The following is a 10297-nucleotide window of genomic DNA, read 5'->3' on the forward strand; positions in this document are numbered from 1 at the left end:
TAATTGAAGAATGTCTCCAATGTACAAGATTTCCTCCACTAGAGGATAAAACATCTCCTTAAATGGTTCCACAAAACTTTTGAAATAATAAAATGGAAACACATTCATTACTTCCACTAATAATTGACTTGATATAATTCTGTGGGTTCAACAAAGTGAACTGGTTGCCTTGGACTCAATGTTGCACTGAAACATGGCAATGTCCAGTGGCCCAGGAATGAGGCGTAGCTTTACTTCCCAGTTTTATTTCAGGTAGCCGATTGTCACAGAAAGCACTTTGTCCTAGGGGAAGTGTCACCCTCCTCCCCCAGATCACGGAGGGTGCAAAGACCTCCCCGTGGATTAGAGGCAGCACAGGTGAGAAGACTTGATCTGCTGTGTGCGCGTCGGCAGTGCCAGCGTCAGTTCAGACCTGGAACCCTGAGCCTGTAACCTGCAGTCTCACCCGGGGCGGTGCGTGGACTGGCTGCATAGGCCTGTGGGTCTGGACCTTGATGCCCTTACTCTGAAGTGACTCGCCTTCCCGACTCAAAGCGCTTTGTCTAGTCTCTGTGCTACACAGCTTTGCCTATTTTTAATGCCGTTCTCAGTTATTAATGACCTCATGTCATTGCACTGTGAAAGGAAATCTGCCTCCTGAGATACATTCCTAAAATCTCCTGACGTTTTTATCAAAGTTCTAACCAACCCTGGTGCTTAGTGTCCGGCCCCACTTCCTTAAGCGATGCTGGTAAACAGGCACCTCTTGCCACGATTTGGCAGCAGGAAGTTACCATGACTTACGGGGCTGATTGCTTCAGGAGATCACCCCAATGCACATTTAAGTTTATGGCTGGTGTCTGTCTCTGGACTAACGCATTTCCGACCATGAACATGGGGACTGCACCCCTGACAAGGAAGCAGTGATCGCAGTGACCATTCTGATGCATTTCAGTCGTAGGCAGTGCTTCATGGTCTCTGGGAAGGGAGGAGAGTTTCACTGGGTGTGGTTTCAGCTCTTGCCGTGGACTTTACCCTCATGCTTGTGAGGCATCTTGAATGCCCTCCCCTGTCTGGTGTGTCCCAGGTGCAGACTGCAGGTGTGTGGCTTCAGCCCCAGTCAGACCAGGTGGCCACCTGCAAGGGCAGGGGAGAAACCTCTGGCACCAGCCAGCCTCCCAGACGCCATGCGGCAGAAGCACCTTTCAGAGCAGCCCCTGAAAGTTGACAGTCTGGCTCTTGGAGATAATTCACCACCTTACAGCTTTCAAAGAGTTACTTTTCTGCTTAAACGATCTACCTTCGACTCCTTGTTTGTAAGTAGGAACAAAGAATGACTTCTTTCTTTTTAGGGAAAACAGTTAACAAGTATTTACAGAGTGGCTTCTGCACAGAACATTGCAGCATACTTTGCAGAACGTGCTGTGTAACCACCAGCATCAGATGGGGGGGGGGGGTTCAAAAGGCAGGTTGCTGGATGTGCCCAGGACTGCTGCACCCAGGTGTCTGCAGGGGTCCCAGAGCTCTTTGTTCCTTGAACAAGATGCCAGGTGATTCCTGTGTCAACTATGAATGCCATGAAAGAGAGCAAGATACTGTTCTTATCAGCAGTGAATTCAGATTCAGTGAGGAAACCACGTCCACACCCACGTGTATGTATGTAGTGAACGTATGTGTACAGGTATATGGCTCTCCGTGTGTGTACAGGGTAGGGCAGGTGCAGTTTGCAATAGGGCCCTGGGTCTCCCCTGCATATATGTATATATATGCATGTACACACACACACACACACACAGAATATAATCTGCTTTAAAGCTCCCTCAACTGATCTGATGCTGGTGCTTAGAGTACGTTTTGCAAAATATGCTTCAGTGTTCTTTGGAGAAGCTGATCTATAAATACACATTGACTGTTTCATGTAAAAACAATACTGTTTGCTCCTGGTTGTAAACAAGGGAGCAGACCCTCTGCTGCTGACCTCCCATGGCTCGCACCACGGCTGCTAACCCTTAGGGGCTGTGTCCTACATGTAGTGAGCTAGAAACACACATTCATTCAACAAACATTTGTCCCCATCATGTGTCAAGCAGTGTTCTCAGGGCCAGAAATACAGAAGTGCATAGAGAAAAACCCTGTTCTCATGGAACTTACATTCCAGTGAGAAGGGAATGGTGATAAACAAATAATAACAAATAACAAATAATAAACCCACAGTGTGTCAGACGGTGAAACGCCGTGGAGAACAATACAGCCGGCAGGCAGAGCGGGGAGGGCGGGTGCTCAGTTTGCGGCGGGGCCTGGGCCTCCCCTCGCCTCGGGAGTGTGCACTGAGACTGTCCCACTTCCCGACACAGAAAGTCAGTCTCAGAGCCTTCATGACGCCCCCTCCACATCTCACGAAGGAGTAAGTGGCAGACCTGGAGTTTAATCCTGGGAGTCTGACGAGAAATTGGGCATTTAGAAGTACTGAGTAAGAAAGGTACAAGATACACGTGTCGAGGAAGAGGCTGGAGGTGAGGCGGTGCAGGTCTGCACTTGAATTTACAACTGTATCTTAAGCGAGCTTGGTTCTACACAAAGAAGATTGCACAGGGGGCCCACGTTCTCGCTGCCGGGGCTGGTGGGCGGGGGCGCTTTGTAGGTGCTGTTTGCACTTGTGGGGGATGGCATCCCCACTTGACCAGAGGACAACACAGACCTTTTGTGCTCGTGAAACATCTGGAGTTCCACTCAGACGGAAGAGGGAGGCCGTGAGGGGGCAGTGCACTTTCAGGCTACGTTCTGCTTAAGGGCTTGGCCCCCAGTTGGCTTCTCAGCATTTCCTCATCCCAGGACGGTCTGAAAGCAGCGTTTGGTGCAGGTCAGAAATGCGCAACAACCCTCCACTGAAGTGAGTCCAAAGCAAACAGAGAGATTGCAGCCTGGTGCTGGAGGCCCAGACTTGGAGGAGGACAGACGCACTCTGTTCTCTGCGCGTCCGGACAGGAGCTGGGGCTGAGCCCTCCCTCCTCTGTCGCCAGGTTCAGGGACGAGCCTCCGGCTGCTGCTTCACTGGTCTGGAGCCAGGGTCAAACCTGTCTGTCTCTTGACTCTCTTGAAACCACCACCGCCCACTGGAAAGGGTGTTTGGAGACATGGTCAGCTGCATGGGGAGGACAGGCTGTGTATGAACAGCTTTTATGGTGCATTTCTGTTCCCCAAATTGGAAACACATTGAGGACTCCCCCGAAGCCCCAGGCCCAACCCTACCTGGAGCAGGCCACCCACTGCTGAGGGCCCAGCCCGGGGCACCCAGTTCTCCCACGGCCTCGCCCCGACACCGGAGGCTGCTGCCACCCCCAGCGTTGCTTACCTGAGTCTGCCGAGATGTTGCTTGGTTTCAGTCTTTAGCTTTTATTCTTAAATGCGTTTGTTTAACATTTACTTGATTTTTCCCCTTGGGCTTTATGAAAAGAATATCTTTGAATTGGAAGGAGGAGAAAAAAGAAAAATGATAATTTATTTGCACATAAAGCCAAGGTCACCCGGTGCCTTCAACAGTGAACCTTGTAAGTTTCTGCACCAAGTAGCTACTGACGGTGTGGTCCACACAGGGCAGAAGGCAGGGCCTCTGCGGTTCTCCTTCCTGAGAAAGAAGAGGCTTCGCTTCCTTCAGCCACTGTCTCTGATGTGGGGAGCGGCCCTCTGGGCTGCGGGTGTGGGTCCAAACCCTCAGAGCATCCAGTTATCTGCAACCCTAGTCAGCAGTGCACACCTGTGTCCTCGTGGAGTGCCCGCAGGTGGGGCAGACAGTGACTGTGTCCCGTCAGAGGAGCTTCTGGTTGTCCGAGACTGTGAGCCTGTTAAGAGCAAGAACACATCTGTCTTGTTCCCACATTAAGGGGAATGTTTGAGACACAGCAGATACTCCATAAATATTTCTGAATGAGCGAATCAACGCCTCTACTCAGCTTAATGACCAAGAACGGACATTTTTAGGCTCTTAGTTATTTTCCAATCAAAACCACTTGCATGCGCAATACTGAAAGCTCTGCCCTAAAACTAACAGCTATTTGACATCTGAAGAGCTATAGTGGTTATCACAGAAAAATACTCAGAAAGGCCTAATTAGTCAAAATAGCAGTTAATATTCCTAGAGGAAGCGTCTCTTTGGTTAGGACCACCAGCAAGTGCGTCTCAGGCAGGTTCTGTGTGCCCCGAGTTCCACATTTAGAATATACGTCACACAGCAGCCAGTGCCTCCTGCACTGACGCTGGACAGGTGGACACCTCTCAGCCGACTCACAGCCGGGCTTTGATGTGGAGCTCAGGTGGGCTTCTGAATCATCGCTGAGCAGGTATTTATCGAGTGGGAAGGGCAGGTACCCTGTAGTGATTCTTTTACCCCCAACCCTGGTCCGTGAGTGTCATGGAAAACTTAAATCGATGTTGGCCAAGGGAACTGGGTGTTCTCAAACCACCCACCGCAGTCAGCCTGGCTGAAATGATGGGCAGAACATTTACTTTCAGTCCCTGAACAGTGAACAGTGAGCTTGTCTGGCCGAGCCAAGTCAGGCTCGTTGGAGATGGAACTCCGGGCAGCAGAGGGAGCGACCTGCACTGGCTGCCGAGTCCACACTCAGGACAGGCTTCTGGTTCCAGCTGCAGCTCATTAACTTGTGACCCTGGACTTCGGCCTCTGTGCCCTCAAATGTGCAATGAGAAGACGAAATCAGGCAGACTCTTGGGACCACTCATGCTCTGTACAGATTCGATGATCTAGTTTCATGACTCACCATTCCCCCAGTAAATTGTGTTTTTCACTTTTCAACTAAATTGCTTTCTGTTGTAAAGTCAGAGCTGTCAACCCACACAAGAGAACCGAGTTCGAGGCTTTAGTTTAATTAACACATTACTGAGATGGAATGAAAGTCAGGGCCTGTCACTGTCAGCCCCGCTGGGGGCAGGGATCTTGTAGGGGGCTCTGTGATGGGCGGAGCCCGAGAGGTGTTGCAGCTGTGAGGTTGCTGGGCCTCGTTCCTGCCTGGCGGGCGCCCGGGGTCTGCGGAACATCGGGGGGCAGCAGCCACGACCCCGGCTGCTGAGCAGGGTCTGTGACTCCAGAGGAGCCTCATCAGAGTCCCACGTGCCAGGTCACAACAGCTCCTCTGCGTGCCCCTGTCACCGCGCTCTTAGTGAGAAGAGTGACATGGAATGTTTGATGAGTCAGGGGTGACAGCAGATTGCATCAGATCGGTACCTAAGCCCTTGTTGGCTTCAGGGGAGCTTGTCTCTGTCATTTTGGCAAAAAGTTAATCCTATCTTTGAGAAAAAAAAATTTGGCTTCTTATCCTCTAAAATTCAAATTTCCTATTGCCTTGCAACATACCAGCTTTGTTTTATAAGAGGTGAACTTTCAGGATTAGTAACACGCAAATTTAAAATCTAAGTCATGGCTGTAGTAATGATGATGTAAGAAAAAATAGATTAAGAACCCTAATTTTTTATTGTTCTCACAATAGAACCACCACCAGATACCTGTAGAATGTGACATCAGCCGAGAAAAGGAGCCCGTCTCAAGGGGCAGAAGCAAACACGCCGACCCCCCTCCACCCGCCTTCTAACAAGCAGCCAGTTACAGCCTAACCGTAGGGCACGGCCACTCACTCTGCCGCCCGGCTGTAAATCATCCCCAGTGACATGGCCTGAGCAAAGGGTCCGTGTGCCCTCCACCTTATATGTCCTTGTTTAACGCCACACAAGCATCCTGCTCCTGACACAGGACATCTGTTGGGTGGTCTGTGCACGTGGACCAGGACTAGTGGGAGTTTTCTTTCATTGGCACCAAACTGTAAGGAGAGCTCCCCTGGCCCCCCAGAGGCAAAATGCAAAAAGAAATTAGGGTTTTTCATCGAGAAGATATTCTTGGCTTCCATTCGTCCCACTTGCTCATTTTCTCTCTTCCTCTGGCACCAAATAAAGGCAAAATTCCACCATCAGCTTTGCATGGCTGTCCACTGGCCACTCTCGGCGTCTGGCCAAACTACTCCTGCACCACCAGGACTCGAATTTTTCATCTCCCCCATGGTGGCTTAGCAAGTGACAGGAAAAGCACTGAGATGTAAACACGCCGCCCTGTGTTTGCAGTGAGGCTGGAGAGGGGCCAGCCCCGCCCTGCCCTGACACGGCGTCGCCGGGCTTGACCTGCAGCAATTCAGGCTCTTCGCGCTCCTGGGGCTTTTGGACATGTGCAGTCAACACAGCACGTGCGAGTCACAGAAGGGTGATTCGAGTCAGATGTCAAGTTAGATTGGACCCGGGCTGTTCTCCAAGGGCACCGAGCAATGGGCCGACTTTTAATCAAAGGCAGGCGGTCTCGGTCGTGCTCCGAGCCTCAGAGAGGGGAGCGTTTGACATTTTGAGAAGCAGAGTGTAGGTGGGAGACCCTGATTTGTGCTGTTCCCAGGGGCAGAGGAGCAGGCTCGCCCCTTGGAGCTAAGAATCAGCAGAGACTGGGCAGGAGGTGCAGGACTGGCCCCCGTCCCTGGGGTGACCTTACCACGCAGCCTTGTACCTTTGCAATTCCATGCCAGGGGCTTTTAAAAAAGTCTATTGTTTTAAATAGAAGAAAGGAAAAAGAGTTTACAGACCCCTGAGTATTAGGACTACCAGCTAATTTCCACAACCTTGGGTGGCTCTGTCTCCTTTCTGTTGGCGATTATGTAAAATAGAAGCGGAAGATGATCCCATCCGTTTACAGTTTCTCTGCTCAGACGTGACTGTCCAGCACCCTCGAGGGTCTGCACACCTGCTTCCAGGATGTGCACGCCCCCTGACTTTGCTCCGTGATGTGCGCTCCCTCCGCTGTCTCTCCAGGTGAGGTTTCACGGGGTGGGGGTGGCCTTGGCCGTGGTGCCTGCGCTTCGCCGGCCGGCCCCGTCTGCAGCTGAAGTCTGGATCCATCTGCCTATTACAGGTTCCAACTGGTAGATGCTGAGCATGTGGGGCTATTTCTGGACACACCTTTTTCAAAGTGAGTCTGGTGTGAAAACTGCTGTGTCTGAAATGTCAGAATCTGCCAGCTTCCCCCCTTTCCTTCCCGTGCGGTTCAGGCAGGACTGACAAGTGAATACAGCTCCGCTTTTAGGAAGAAGCAGATGATGGGATCCAGTCATTGTGGACAATGCCCTGTCTTGGAGAGAAGCCCTTCTGCTGAGCGGTCAGTCAGGAAATCCCCGCCTGGCAGAGCAGGGCTGAAGCCAAGGGCAGGAGGGGAGTCTGGACGGGCCCGCGAGCCTTCGTGGACACAGCCGGGCCTCGCCCTGCCAGCTCTGGGCGCACCGTGTCCCGGGGAGGCCAGCCCCAGGCACAGCTTCGAGAGCCCGAGCCCTGGGTCACCTGTGGCTAGAGCTCTCGGGAGGGAGTGTCCGGGGTGTCGAAGGCACTCCGGTAGGACGTTTTCCTATATTTCTATACAATATTCAAACAGACAAGTTAAGAGTTCCATTCAAGGAGTCCATGCAGATGCCCACACCTTCCACAAAGGAAGGTGCCTCCCCTCTGAGCGTGGGCCCGGACCGCCCTGAGCGGGAGACCACAGAGGCAGGGCCGGAGTGTCCCACCTGAGCCGCTGACAGGCATCGCGAGCAGTGTCTGTGCCCGGGGTTGGGCGTGCAGCCTTGTGAGGTGCAGGTGGGCGTCGGTCCCAGCCCGGGAGACAAGGCCAGTGTGAGGGTCCCAGGGCGTCTGCCCAGCCGCGGAGGGGCTTCTGTGTCCAGGCCAGAGGGGCGAGGAGGGACGTCCCCGTCCCCTGGGGGCAGAAGAGGGGGCGGGCTGGCAGGGTGGGGTCAGGCTGTGTGCCCTCGGGTGAGTTCAGTCCCCAGGTCTCTCGTCTGTAAGACGGCTGACACCCAAGGCAGCACATTTTGTGTGGACACAGGTCTGGCGGGTGGGTGACAGTCAGGGCTGTTTCTCCTCTTTTCCAACATGACTTGAGGGCACGCTTCCCAGGCAGGGCAGTAACTGCCATGAGAGAAACTTAAAAACACACTGAGCACCTGGGGAGGAGGGTGCAGTCAGCAGCAAAGAGCAGGCGCAGCGGGCACGGGGCCCTGGCTCAGTCCCTGGTGCCCCACTAAGAGAAAATAGATAAATAAATCTAGTCAGCCCCCAATAGTAACAAATTAAAATATATATATATTGAGCATCTAAAACACTTTCAATTTTAGGTGTTTGAATATATTTATTTTGGATCTGAAATGGTAACATTTTAGGTAAAAGCTGCCCCGTAAAGGGGACAGTGTTGTCCTCCAGCACCTGCAGGGGGAGGCCGGACAGCACTGCGGAGAGTGATGTGACTGGCGTTTGGCCACCATCTCAGAGGGCTGGCTGGGCCCACGCAGCCTGCAGGTGACCTGCCTGCTCTGGGGCTGACTGCTTTGGGAGGAGGGGAGTTTCGAATCTGAGGTTTGGTCTTGAGGCCCCACGAAGCACAGAGGAAGAAACACACGCTGCTTTGGGAAGCAGGGTGCAGCTGCACCCTGCAGGCTGGGGGCTGCCTCGGGGCCCGTGTTGCAGGGTCATCAGCCCTGGGAAGGCAGCAGGTCTGCTGTGGGGAGCCCCCATCCCCCACCAGTCACTGCTCACGTCTACGGGCTCCTGGGGCTGTGTGCTGGCCTCTCCTGGGCCCTCACCATCCCACCGCCGGCCGCTGGGGGCCTTTTCCTTCCGCAGCTCCCAGAGCCAAGGAGATTCCCAAGTGGGGTCCCACGGATTTCGGTGAGAATTCTTGGGCTCTTTTCCACAACTGTCCTCGGTGCTTGTGGGAGGTCCTGAGGGGCAGTGTCCTTCATCGGCCACGGAGCCGCCCTGCGTCGTTTGAGGGAAGGAGAATCCAACCTCCGCCTGGACCGGGTGCCGAGCCTGTGCTTAGGCGGCCCGGGTTGGGCACAAGCCACGGCACTGTGACTAGAAGCCCGCAGAGCAGCTGGGGACCTTGAAGTCCTCCAGTCTATTCCTTTGGAACCTTTTGAGTCCTAGGGATTCGCAGAATTTTCTGGGGGAGGAGCAGAATGTGGCCTGCAGTTCAGAGCCTCTGGTGTGGCTTCATGCTGAAACAGGAGGCTGTTTCTGCAGCTTGAGTGAGGAGTGCAGTGCCAGTTTGAAAAGCCAGTTTCTTTCAAAAATTTGTGGAGATTTGCATGAAGGATAGAGTTTTTGTTTCTAGCCTCTGCATTTCCCACAGCCCCCACTTGTCTGTTGTATCAACTGTCATTCCCAAAGCCTTAAAAGGAAACGGAGGACGGAGAAGGGTTTCTGGGAAGGTGGGCATCGCGGCTAAGAGGGCAGAACGGCTTAGCTGGAGGAGCGCCTCTCAGGGAGCGCGCCTGCTCTAAGTTATGCTTTTTTCTCTCTGGTCTTTGCAGGCTAACTGTGGGTCTTCACACCCCCAAGGTGGGCAGCGTGGCCCTCAGTTCTCAGCATGGCACTAGGAGGGTGTAACTTGTTCCACCTGCCTGAGGAGGCTGTGACGGCTTCAGTGCAGGTGCGCGGGTCTCCAGACCTCCCAGGGCACACGGATAACCGGAATCCACAAAGGTAAGTGTGAAAACAGACCTCTGGCTTCTAACTCTGGCTCGTGTCCTGGAATTCCCTGGTCATGCCCAACAGCCGTCACGGGCAGAAGACGGATGGAGACATAGCTCTTCCCAGAGCCAAGCGGCCGGCAAAGATAACCTGTAGGCCCCGGCCCCGGACGGACTCCCCCATCCATCCTGTAATGCATGAGTCTAGTTTCCAGATGCCACAGGTTTCATGGTTTATAGATACAGGATGAGAAGGCAGAAATCTTATTCTCTCCACCCTTGGGTTGCCTCCTGCTGAACCTGGAACTCTCTCTATCTCAGGCCCAAGACAACAGTTTCATGGCTCAGAAGAGGAGTGGCCGGTGGCTCGTGTCTCCTGTCTTTGCCATGCCTGCCCTGATGTGGTTGCAGAAGGTCCAGCGAACTCATTGGGCCTCTCATGACTGAAAAGGCAAGCCATATCTGTTTGTTTTTGTTCAGTTTTCCAAGTTTAAGAGTTCCCATAAATAAAACGTTGTGTTTTGAGGCTGTGAGGACATGGAAACAAATAAGAGTTTAGCCAACGCAGTACCTAATAATCTAGTCCCCTGGGTGATTTCTTAGGGATCTTGAAGTTTATATTAGAAAATGATTCTGGGGCTCCACAGTGTTACTGAGTTGAAATTTTCATTTCTTTTTAATTTATATATAAAATGTTAAAATATTTATGTGCAAAGTCTTTTTCCATACCACAATCAGTAAGAGCGTGGGAACTC

General features: G+C 52.7%; 1 long non-coding RNA gene across 1 annotated transcript; it reads left to right on the forward strand.

Annotated features, from left to right (window-relative positions):
• Positions 1 to 1108: 1108 nt before the first annotated feature.
• LOC116668856 lies at positions 1109 to 9994 on the forward strand. Its single transcript, XR_004326056.1, has 3 exons — positions 1109 to 1295; positions 9384 to 9555; positions 9864 to 9994. It is a non-coding gene; the product is annotated as an uncharacterized LOC116668856 (long non-coding RNA).
• Positions 9995 to 10297: the final 303 nt, after the last annotated feature.

The sequence above is a fragment of the Camelus ferus genome, chromosome 15 (assembly GCF_009834535.1).
Source record: "Camelus ferus isolate YT-003-E chromosome 15, BCGSAC_Cfer_1.0, whole genome shotgun sequence".
NCBI lineage: Eukaryota > Metazoa > Chordata > Mammalia > Artiodactyla > Camelidae > Camelus > Camelus ferus.